Source organism: Centroberyx affinis, unplaced genomic scaffold (genome assembly GCF_046629955.1).
Source record: "Centroberyx affinis isolate AG114_WGS23_722 - 3 ecotype Tasmania unplaced genomic scaffold, CSIRO-AGI_Caff_v1 ptg000269l_1, whole genome shotgun sequence".
NCBI lineage: Eukaryota > Metazoa > Chordata > Actinopteri > Beryciformes > Berycidae > Centroberyx > Centroberyx affinis.
The window spans coordinates 1-9,437 of NW_027278949.1; the positions used below are offsets into that span (position 1 = coordinate 1).

The following is a 9,437-nucleotide window of genomic DNA, read 5'->3' on the forward strand; positions in this document are numbered from 1 at the left end:
CCAGAGCAGGGAGGACAGGGAGGCCTGGACGCACGACATCGCCCACCTGCTCTGGACGCACGCCATCAACAACACGGGTACAGTGTGACCTTTGACCCCCGAAGCCTCAACTTTCAACTTTTCTCTGACTCCTTACCACTTACGAAAACCTCATCAACACAAACTCTTCACCAGACCTGGTTCAGATCGTATTAACAAATAGTCTGTAATGTTAAATGTAAAAATTTGACATTCAAATGTTTTCCTGCAGCTCGTACCTCGTTCATTTTCTCTAGCTGGTTAATCCTTTTCAAACTCAGTCCCAGCATGCACTGGGTGGAAGGCAGGGAGATACCCTGGACCATTACAGGACTAATACAAACAGACAGACAAACTCACATTCATGCTTACGGGAAATTAAGTGTGTGATCGCATTAACAGTTTGTTGTCTTTGGTCTGAGCCATTGTGGAAAAGTTTACTTTGTTGCATTTTTGCATTTGGTTTGTTTAGGTTCACATTGTCCAATTACAAGCAGAATCAAGGCATGTAAACAAAAGTCACATGGACTCACAAGTAGCTCATACATTGGTTTTGGTAACATGTCATCCTGCCAGGTTAGAGATTTTGGAGGCGGAGGTGAAGCAAAACGAATCCAATTCCACTAACTTTAGCTAAACAATTTACCTTCTCTTGTGTTCATATCAGTTAATAACACATGAAGAAACAGCTGAGCATCAGTCCATTTTTTAAGGCTAGGCTCTCCAAGCATGAGTAACTGCTGTCTATCAGATGTCAACATCCGTCTCCTTACACCCACAAACTTTTGCATTTTGGGGGTCGTTTCCTGTAGTCGGTTCAGATTACGTTCTCACTCCTAACGAACCGCATTGCAGTCGGCTTGGAAGAGGACTTTGACATTGTTCTCACCTGGCCAGATGAAATGAACTACAGGAGTAAACGCTCCAGAGTTTGAATAGACTGCCCCAAACATGCTGGGTGTGAACACGGCCCTCTTTAGAGTCACTCATCCACTTGAGTTGCATGTCTTTGGAGTGAAGGAGGAAACCGGAGCACCTGGAGGAAACCTACACAAACCCTGAACCCTGCTCCTTCTTGCTGTGTGGCGGCATCTTTCTGCCCCAAAAACACGACACACACTGCAAAAAATGCACATCTTAACAAGTCATTTAGTCTCATATTCAGCCTTCAAATCTTATTTTTTTTTAAGCCAAGAGAAAAATTCTGCCAATGAGGTGATATGATTCTACTTGTTTCCAATGCAGTTTCACACCAATGCACATCACTGCACTACTATCAAGAAAATGACACTTGATTCTACAAAATTCTTGAAACAAGTTGATTTTCATTGACTTTTTTCACTTATTTTAAGAAAAGTACAATTTTAGGACTCAATAATAGACTAAATGACTTGTTAAGATGTCTATTTTTTGACCAAGGTCTTCCCTTCCCTTCATGCAACCCACAACACAGCTGCACTGTCATCTGTCCTGTGTAGATGGGTACAACATGCCCGGGTTAGGGGTGAGAGTCCCACCCTTACTGAAAATACAGTCAATCACGTTACTGTAATATGTAAAGCATTATTGAAATCTTATTGGGAGTTTTTTATGACTTCTCCCCTCTCCTTGCCCCCCTCTGTCCTCCCAGAGTTGTGTCTGAAGGAATCTCTTTGCATGGGAGTTTCCAGTAAGCTGCTGCTGGACGTGACAGGAACTCAAGCCGGAGAACTGGACTCCATCTACAGCCTCAACGACCGAGGTGAGGTTCATGGGAAATATTTCTAAATATTGTTTTCCTCTCCTAAATGCAGGGTGTTGCAGAAGCAGTATGCACAGAAAAAAAGGAGGAGACTTCACTTTCAGTTCAGTCAGTTCAAATTGGAAATTCAAGCTGAACCTCACACATTAGACAATGAAAAGAATCTATAAAGCAATGATTGAGAATGAAGACTGAAGATTATTATGTTTGGTCCAGTTTGAATTGGCAATCTGAATTGACTGAATTGAAAGTGAACTGACCCTGATAGATTTGAGATGTGATAATCTGTTTATGGCAAAACAGTCTTTGAATTTTAAAGGAAAATCCACTTTCCAATTGAAGTAAAACTGACTTGATGCCAATCTAGACACATACATTTATCTCCAAGTTGATACACACATATTTATACACACACAACTAGCAGAGCTTGATTCCAAAGTATCCTCCGTTTAAAAAAATTGAACACCTATGTTTACAAAATGCTGCTCGCCATAAAATAAAATATACTATGGAATACTATCTTTACTATCTTTTAAGCTGTTTGCTACTGGAAGATCCTTGCTTATGAAATAGTGACATTTGAGAGAATGTAATTTTTTGGAAATACTTAGCGATATACGTCAGGTAACAGTTAGATGTATAGTGTTTTTGGATGAAACCCGGCAGTTTCAGTTCTCCCCTTACAAATACTGAATGAGGGTTGGGTAATCATTTTTCAATTCAAACAGTGGGTTCGGGAAGTTGGTTGGTTTAGATTACCGGGTCGGGTTACCGGATTGTTCAAATTTGCTTTCTGAGTTGCGGGTGATGTGGCCCTGAGATTACAGTCAGGAAACAAAAACGGGCCGTGGGTGTATCTCGAGTGTGTCTGCACGTGACCAAAAAAAAAAGGTAATAACATGGTTTTCACGATCCTGCATCCCGAGGCTAGACTATGAATTTTTGATATTTGTCTCGTGCTGAGACAGTTGAAAGAACTGTGATGTGTGTGTGTGCAGAGATTGTGTAGTGGTTAAGAACCTCGCCTCTGGAAACACTACACTTCTGCTATGATCAAATCCTACCAGAACCTTCTCTTCTGTGTTTCCCCTAGTCTGTGGCTGTCTCATTCGTCCTATACCATATCAATAAATGAAAAATATCAAGGGGGAAAAAAATCCACCCTAAAACACTTTCCCACTGCTGTAAAGCAGCTATTGGCGACATACCGTGCATTCCTGGGCCCATTTTGTTGTTTGGTGGTGTATTTTTCTTTTTCCTGCAGATAACTGGCCAAGCGTCGAGACATTTCCAGCTACAATGGAGTTTGATAGCAGAAATGTGAAAACAATAAACATCAGGTTTTGGAGCGAGGGTTTTTTTTTCTAGATTCACCATTTTGCACCGACGTTCGACAATCATACAGGGAGAAATCCATCGTAGAAGAGGCAGAGAGGCCAATTTCTCCACCAACAGCAGCCTTAGTAGACCAGAATGCAATGCAGCCATAAGACATTTTGGGCACAAATCACTTTTTCTTGACTGGAAAAACTCTCGCTCTCTAGTCTAGTCTAGTCTAGTCTAGTCTTGTTTATTTATAAACCCCTTTATTCCAGTCAAGTCTCAAAGGGCTACCATCATATACCATACTACATCATACCACATATACATACACATCATATACATCCTATACTAGGTCATATACATACTTCATTTCCATTGTTTACTACATCATATACATACTATATACAGTTACTATATAGATACTATATATCATATAGGACATCACATCATCATAGATCTTATACAACACGCTCTCTTGCGCTTACTCAGCTATTGCTATCACTATCGCTCTCTCTCCACCTACACATACAGTATAATCCAGTTCACACTTGTTCTCTGAATTTTGCCAAAAGGCATTCTGGGAAATGTAGGAAATCACTAATTGAGGTAGAAGTAGTCGAGGAGGCAGGTTGGGGGAAAGTAAAAGTAAAATTACAACACTTGCATCACAAAATAGGTCCTGGAATGTGTTGAACATCACAGATTGCTGATATATAACAGTGTAAGAGAATCTGAGGGGGGGGATTTCTCTTTAAGACCAGTGGTTTGTCCTCACTGATAAAAAACAAAACAAAACCTTGATCTGAAGTATCATTCCTTAGATGCTAGGCCCACCATCCAGTCTCCAAAGGCCGCTGCTGCCCTACAGCCAAAATAATTGCCCATTCATAGCTTGGTGTAATGCACATACTGCTCACCAGGTGTCTCATTGAGTACAGTAGCACAGGCTCTCAATGCATGAATTGTCCTCTGGGATGGAACATGGTGTTAGAAATTCATTGAAAAGAATGAAATAACCCCTTCTCTCTCTCTCTCTCTGCCGTACACACACAATCTCTCTCAATTCGTAGATAATTTGTACGACGCATAACACAAAGTGCGTAACACATTGCTAATATATGATTGGCAAACAAACTCATGCATGCAAATTAAGCTGGTATGCAGGAGGACATCATCATTTTAACTGTTTTTTTTCCCACTTTCTGCTCCACAGTGATGGGAAGCTACATATTTTTAGATATGTCCAACACCTGGTGGATGTATTTTAACACTCCCCCCCCCCCCCCCCCCCCCCCCCTCTCTCTCTCTCCCTCTCTGTGTCTCTCTCTCTCTCAGTCCACAGTAGCTGTTCAGACTCCTCCTCTGTGGGCAGTCAGAAGGAGGGGGGTTCCCCGGCGTCTGGGAGGGACCCCAAGAAAAGCTCTGGATCAACAAGTTACACACAGGTGGGTTCTCTTAAGGCACGCACGCACACACACACACACACACACACACACGCACTAATTGCACATACATAATAAGCATGCCTAATAAAAGCATATTCAACATAAGAAAAGCATCAAACATCAGGCAAATTACATAAAAAAAACCTCATTCTCATGCAAAATCTCACTCAAAAATATATGAACTATATATAATATAATACATTTATAAATATATGAATGTGCACGAAATTGCATATGCACTGTAATACACTAATAAGATGTGCAAGTGAAGATAGTGTGCATGCAGCTTTTTTTAGGTAAAAGGAAATAGGAATACCTGCTTGGCGTCTCCCTGGTACAATTTAAATGAATTGCTCAATGGGCACACACACACACACACACACACACACACACACACACACACGGAAATTCTCTCAATCTCCTTATCTAGCAAACAGAATATGACAGATTGGCAAACAGACTGTGAAGGGAACAGATTGACAGACAGACGGACACACACAGCCCAAGCAGATAGGCCAAACACACAGACAGCGATATGCACATATTCAACAACAGAGGGTGGATTGGCGCTTGTGTGCACACACACGCTTTCATATATACGCACACACACACGTGAAAAATGTGACTGTTTCTGTTATTTATCTCTCCAGAGTCAGTCTCCCTCCACAGCCGTGTAACTGTCATCTCAATAAGAGTAAGTAACTCTGTTTATACAATGTTTCTTTCATTTTTTTTTCTTTCTATCGTTGCTCTCTTTACATCTGCTGCTCGTATAACCCATATCCCTCTCTTTCTTATTCTACACCTTGTACCGATTTTTTTACTCTGTTCTAATCAAAGGAATCACATAGAAACAAATTCTTCCTTAAGAATACTTTAAACTTTTGTAAAGATGCAATATCTAGAAATCTGATATTTAATCTCCTCTGTCTGTTTCTCTTTCTCTTTCTCTTTCTCTGAAACTTTCCATTTTCCAATCAGACAAACTGGACCCCGGACATGACGAAGACTGAAACATCTCTATTCCACCTCTGGGCGAGTCAAACTGGACCGGGGGGGGGGGGGGAGAGCAAAGAGAAACGCCAACGCCAGAAACAAACACCTCCAACTCAACTTGAACATCTCCCTCTCTCTTTGCTCTCCCTCGTTTCCTTCCCCGCATCTCTCCCATCTCCTTTACTTTCTCCCTTCCCTTGCTTTCTTCCTTTAAAAAAAACAAAAAAAACAAACAAAAATAAACACCAACGGACGGGTGAGAGCTGCACTGCAATGCTTTCACCCGTTTAAACATATCAGCTCTGCCTATTAACCCCAGAGGAAGGCTGCATGTGAAAAAAGGATCAAAACTGCCCTATTAAATCATGACAAGCACCAGCGGGGCTCTCTGTGCTCCGCCATTTTGGATCTGCCAGTCTCAGTTGCTGGCAGAGTCATTGACACCAAAGGCACTTCAGCCACACAGTGCGGCCATTGTCTGCCCCGCGGCTCCCCACTAGGCCAAACCACTTGGTCTGAACCACTGACTGCCTGGCTGGCTGACTGTACGGATCACATGCTCCAGCATCTGATAATAAACAGGAAGTAATATGCGGGGCACAAATCCACCGTAGGATTGCAGATTTAGAATGTATTATATACTACATTTGTCATTTTCATAACGCTGATTGGAGTACTGTATAGGCTTTTCAGGCTTGGTAATTTTTTTTTTCTTTCCTGCCTGTGTAAAATCATGTGGTATAGGCTAGGTGTGATTGCATCTATGCAAATGAGGCAGGGGTGGTGTGAGCACGCGCACACATACACACACACACACACACACACACGCACACACTGTCCCTCACACATGCAGTGAGCAGACATTCTTATTGTTATAAAACAGTGGAGTACTGTTCACATTCGCATACACATACAGTATGCACGCACACACACACACACTGTGGCCATTTTAGAGCCTGGTACAGTGTATAGATCAGTGGAAAGCTAAATGAACGACAGGCAAGGTTACAGAAAAAGTACAGTAAGCATTGCCTTGATGTAAAGAACAGGAACATCATATGGTAACCGACAGCTATACATGTTACCGTGTTTGTTTAAGCTAATTGTTACCAAAGATATGTTGCATATATTATCAGTGTCAAGGATTTGAGGGCAAAATGGTATTTAGTCATGCTTAGACTGTAAGTTATGTCAACAATATGAGCTTCTTTGTGCCTTATAATGTTCTTTGGTATACAGATAAGAAAAATATGGCGAACTTAACTTGTTTTCGTCTTCCTGCCTCACAGTGGGTCTTTGGAACAAATAATGCATTGAATTTAATACTATGCCTTTAATATAAGACGTCATATTCTGTATGCCAAAGGAATAAAATGGGTGTCTGTGCAATGTTGATTTGTTCTGGGGTGTATAAAAAGAGGTATTGTCATTAAATATAGTCTAGTTTTGATGTGCTTTTCTAAACGGAATGCTCTCCATAAAATGGAGATATGTGGATTGGGTCTTTGTGCTTTATCCCAGTTTTACTGGTTAAATCAGGTACTACATCATTATGCGTTAAGGGTCATTTCACCAAAATTGACCTGTAGGTTGTTATTCTACAAAGCAAGGCATTTTCCTAAGATTTTATTTCTGCGGTTTTGTGATTTTTGAGTCATGAGTTTCCAAGATCGGGGAAAATGCAGCCCTAATGACATCATCAAATTGTATTGCCTGAAATGGTTGAATGTTTGATGCAGTGCAGTTATGCGATGTCACAGGATTGCTTTATCCTTGATTTTGAGGATTCCTAACTCAAAACGAATGGAACAACAGAAAATGTTACAGGAAATATACTCCTGCAGAATAACAATTTAAAGTCGATTTTGGTGGAATTTGGCATAATCTGATGTAGTGCATTTTATGACAGCAAGCATCCAATCAGTAAAACAGATCAGCAGTCACTCAACAGTTTGAATAGTGTATTTTTTTTTTTAACAGTGTTGGGTCAAACAATATAATGGTTAAGGTACAATAAGAAACCGTCAGGTATCGAAAGCCAGCAGAGCGGGTCAAGCTTGCGTCTTCAAGAAAGCAAAGCAGCAGCGGTTGTCGCTGCATCAGATTTAGCACATTTCATATCTGCATCCAAATTCAAAAATTGCAAATGGGTATTGAGCTGTCCTGAATCAATATGTAATTTGTCGGCTTGCAGAAGCCCATACACTACATAGCCTATAGCTGTTTGGTACATTGCATTATATCGAAAGCAATGTAATGAACACCATCTTTCATTCTTACTGCAATATAGATTGTCATATTCAGAATCCCTCGCCTTCGTATGCCATTGCATAGCAGTATTAATGTATAGAAACTTTTTCCTTGTTACATGCTCTTTTCTATGACAAACTCTGCCTGATGTTTACATTTTTTTGGAAGGCATTGGAATGTGGAATGTTGGAAAATGCATGTTTTGCTTACAGTGTACTTGATGATAATTGTACTACGACTGTTTTTACCTTTCCTGTGTTGAATTAAAACTGGATGGGAGCCATCGTGGAAAAGTTTCAAACCTCTCAGTGGGGATTTAGCAGGGGGGTGGGGGGGGGGGTGGGGGGGGGTAAGAGGTTGTGCTTGAACCTTGTAATAGGAGGGCTAACCCCGAAATGAGGCCTAACCCCGCAACCCCAAACGCACTGTAATGAGCAAGGGTCTCTTGTCCGAAAGACAGCTGTTCCACTGCTTCCACCGGGCCCGCACTCACAAAAACCCAGAATGATTAGATAACTACTAGCGCCATATCAAATAGTTCCAGGGATCAAATTCTCAAAAGAGAGCGAGGGAGAGGGCAGTCTGAGTGTATGTGTGTGTGTGTGTGTGTGTATGTGTGTGTGTGTGTGTGTGTGTGTGCATCTGTGCATATGTGTGAGTGTGTGTCCATCTGTGCATGCGTGTGTGAGGGACAGAGAGAGGAATGAGAGATAAAGGGTGGGCAATAGGGGAAGGAGGGAGGGAGGGAGGGAGCAGTGCAACAGGAAGGGGCAGAGCTGGGAGGGAGAAAGGGAGCGACAGAGGAGAAGGACAGGAGACAGTAGGTGGGAATGATGGGAAATGAGCGAGGGCGAAGGGGCAGACAGACAGAGAGGCACAGTCAAGGGGAGAGCAGAAGCACGAGGGGGAGAGGAGGAGGAGAGAAAAAAAAGAGGGGAAGAATGAGAGGGGGGGCTTATAGAAGGAGAGAGAGAATGAGGGAGACACAAAGAGGCAGGGTGGTATAGCGGCAGGCAGCAGAAAGTAGAGTTAGGAGAACTTTTTTTTTTTTTCCTAATGGAGAGAACTGAGAGAGAGGCCGAGAGAGTTGTAGAATGGATGAAGGAGAGAGGGAGAGAGAGAGAGAGAGAGAGAGAGAGAGCGGGGTAAAAGGGGGGATGTTGACAAAGCAGCGAGACTGTGGCGAACAAAGAGAACGTGAAGAGAATGAGTCGGGGGAAACATCAAAGGGATTTTTCAGGCCCGGTTACCGGGACAACAGACATTTGCATGCGATTAGCTTTTTACATCATATTAAGAAGGGTTAGGGTGAGGGAGGGGGGAGGGGGGTTGGGGTGGTGGGGGAGAGGGAGAGAGAGAGAGAGCAGGGAACTATAGATCATACGCACACACACACACACACTGTATGAGATAGTGTGAGAGAGAGAGAGAGAGGGGGAGAAAGAGAAAGAGAGGGACGTTGGTCATCTCACGCGGATAAACTGACTTATAGGCAGCCAGCCAAGCGTTTCTTTTGTAAATGAGAGTGCATGTTGGGGGGAGATACAGTAATATGCTGGCGCAGACATTTTGGTGAAGGGAGGTCAGAGCAGGCGGCGTGCATTTTTCTCTCAATGCAACTTTGACACCGACAATATACTGAGCAACAAACGCAAAAAAAATAA

At 42.3% G+C, this 9,437-nt stretch overlaps 1 long non-coding RNA gene across 1 annotated transcript; it reads left to right on the plus strand.

Annotated features, from left to right (window-relative positions):
* LOC139667717 (uncharacterized) lies at nt 1-8,066 on the plus strand. Its single transcript, XR_011696953.1, has 5 exons — nt 1-77; nt 1,649-1,759; nt 4,418-4,527; nt 5,178-5,221; nt 5,509-8,066. It is a non-coding gene; the product is annotated as an uncharacterized lncRNA (long non-coding RNA).
* The last annotated feature ends 1,371 nt before the right edge of the window (nt 8,067-9,437 follow it).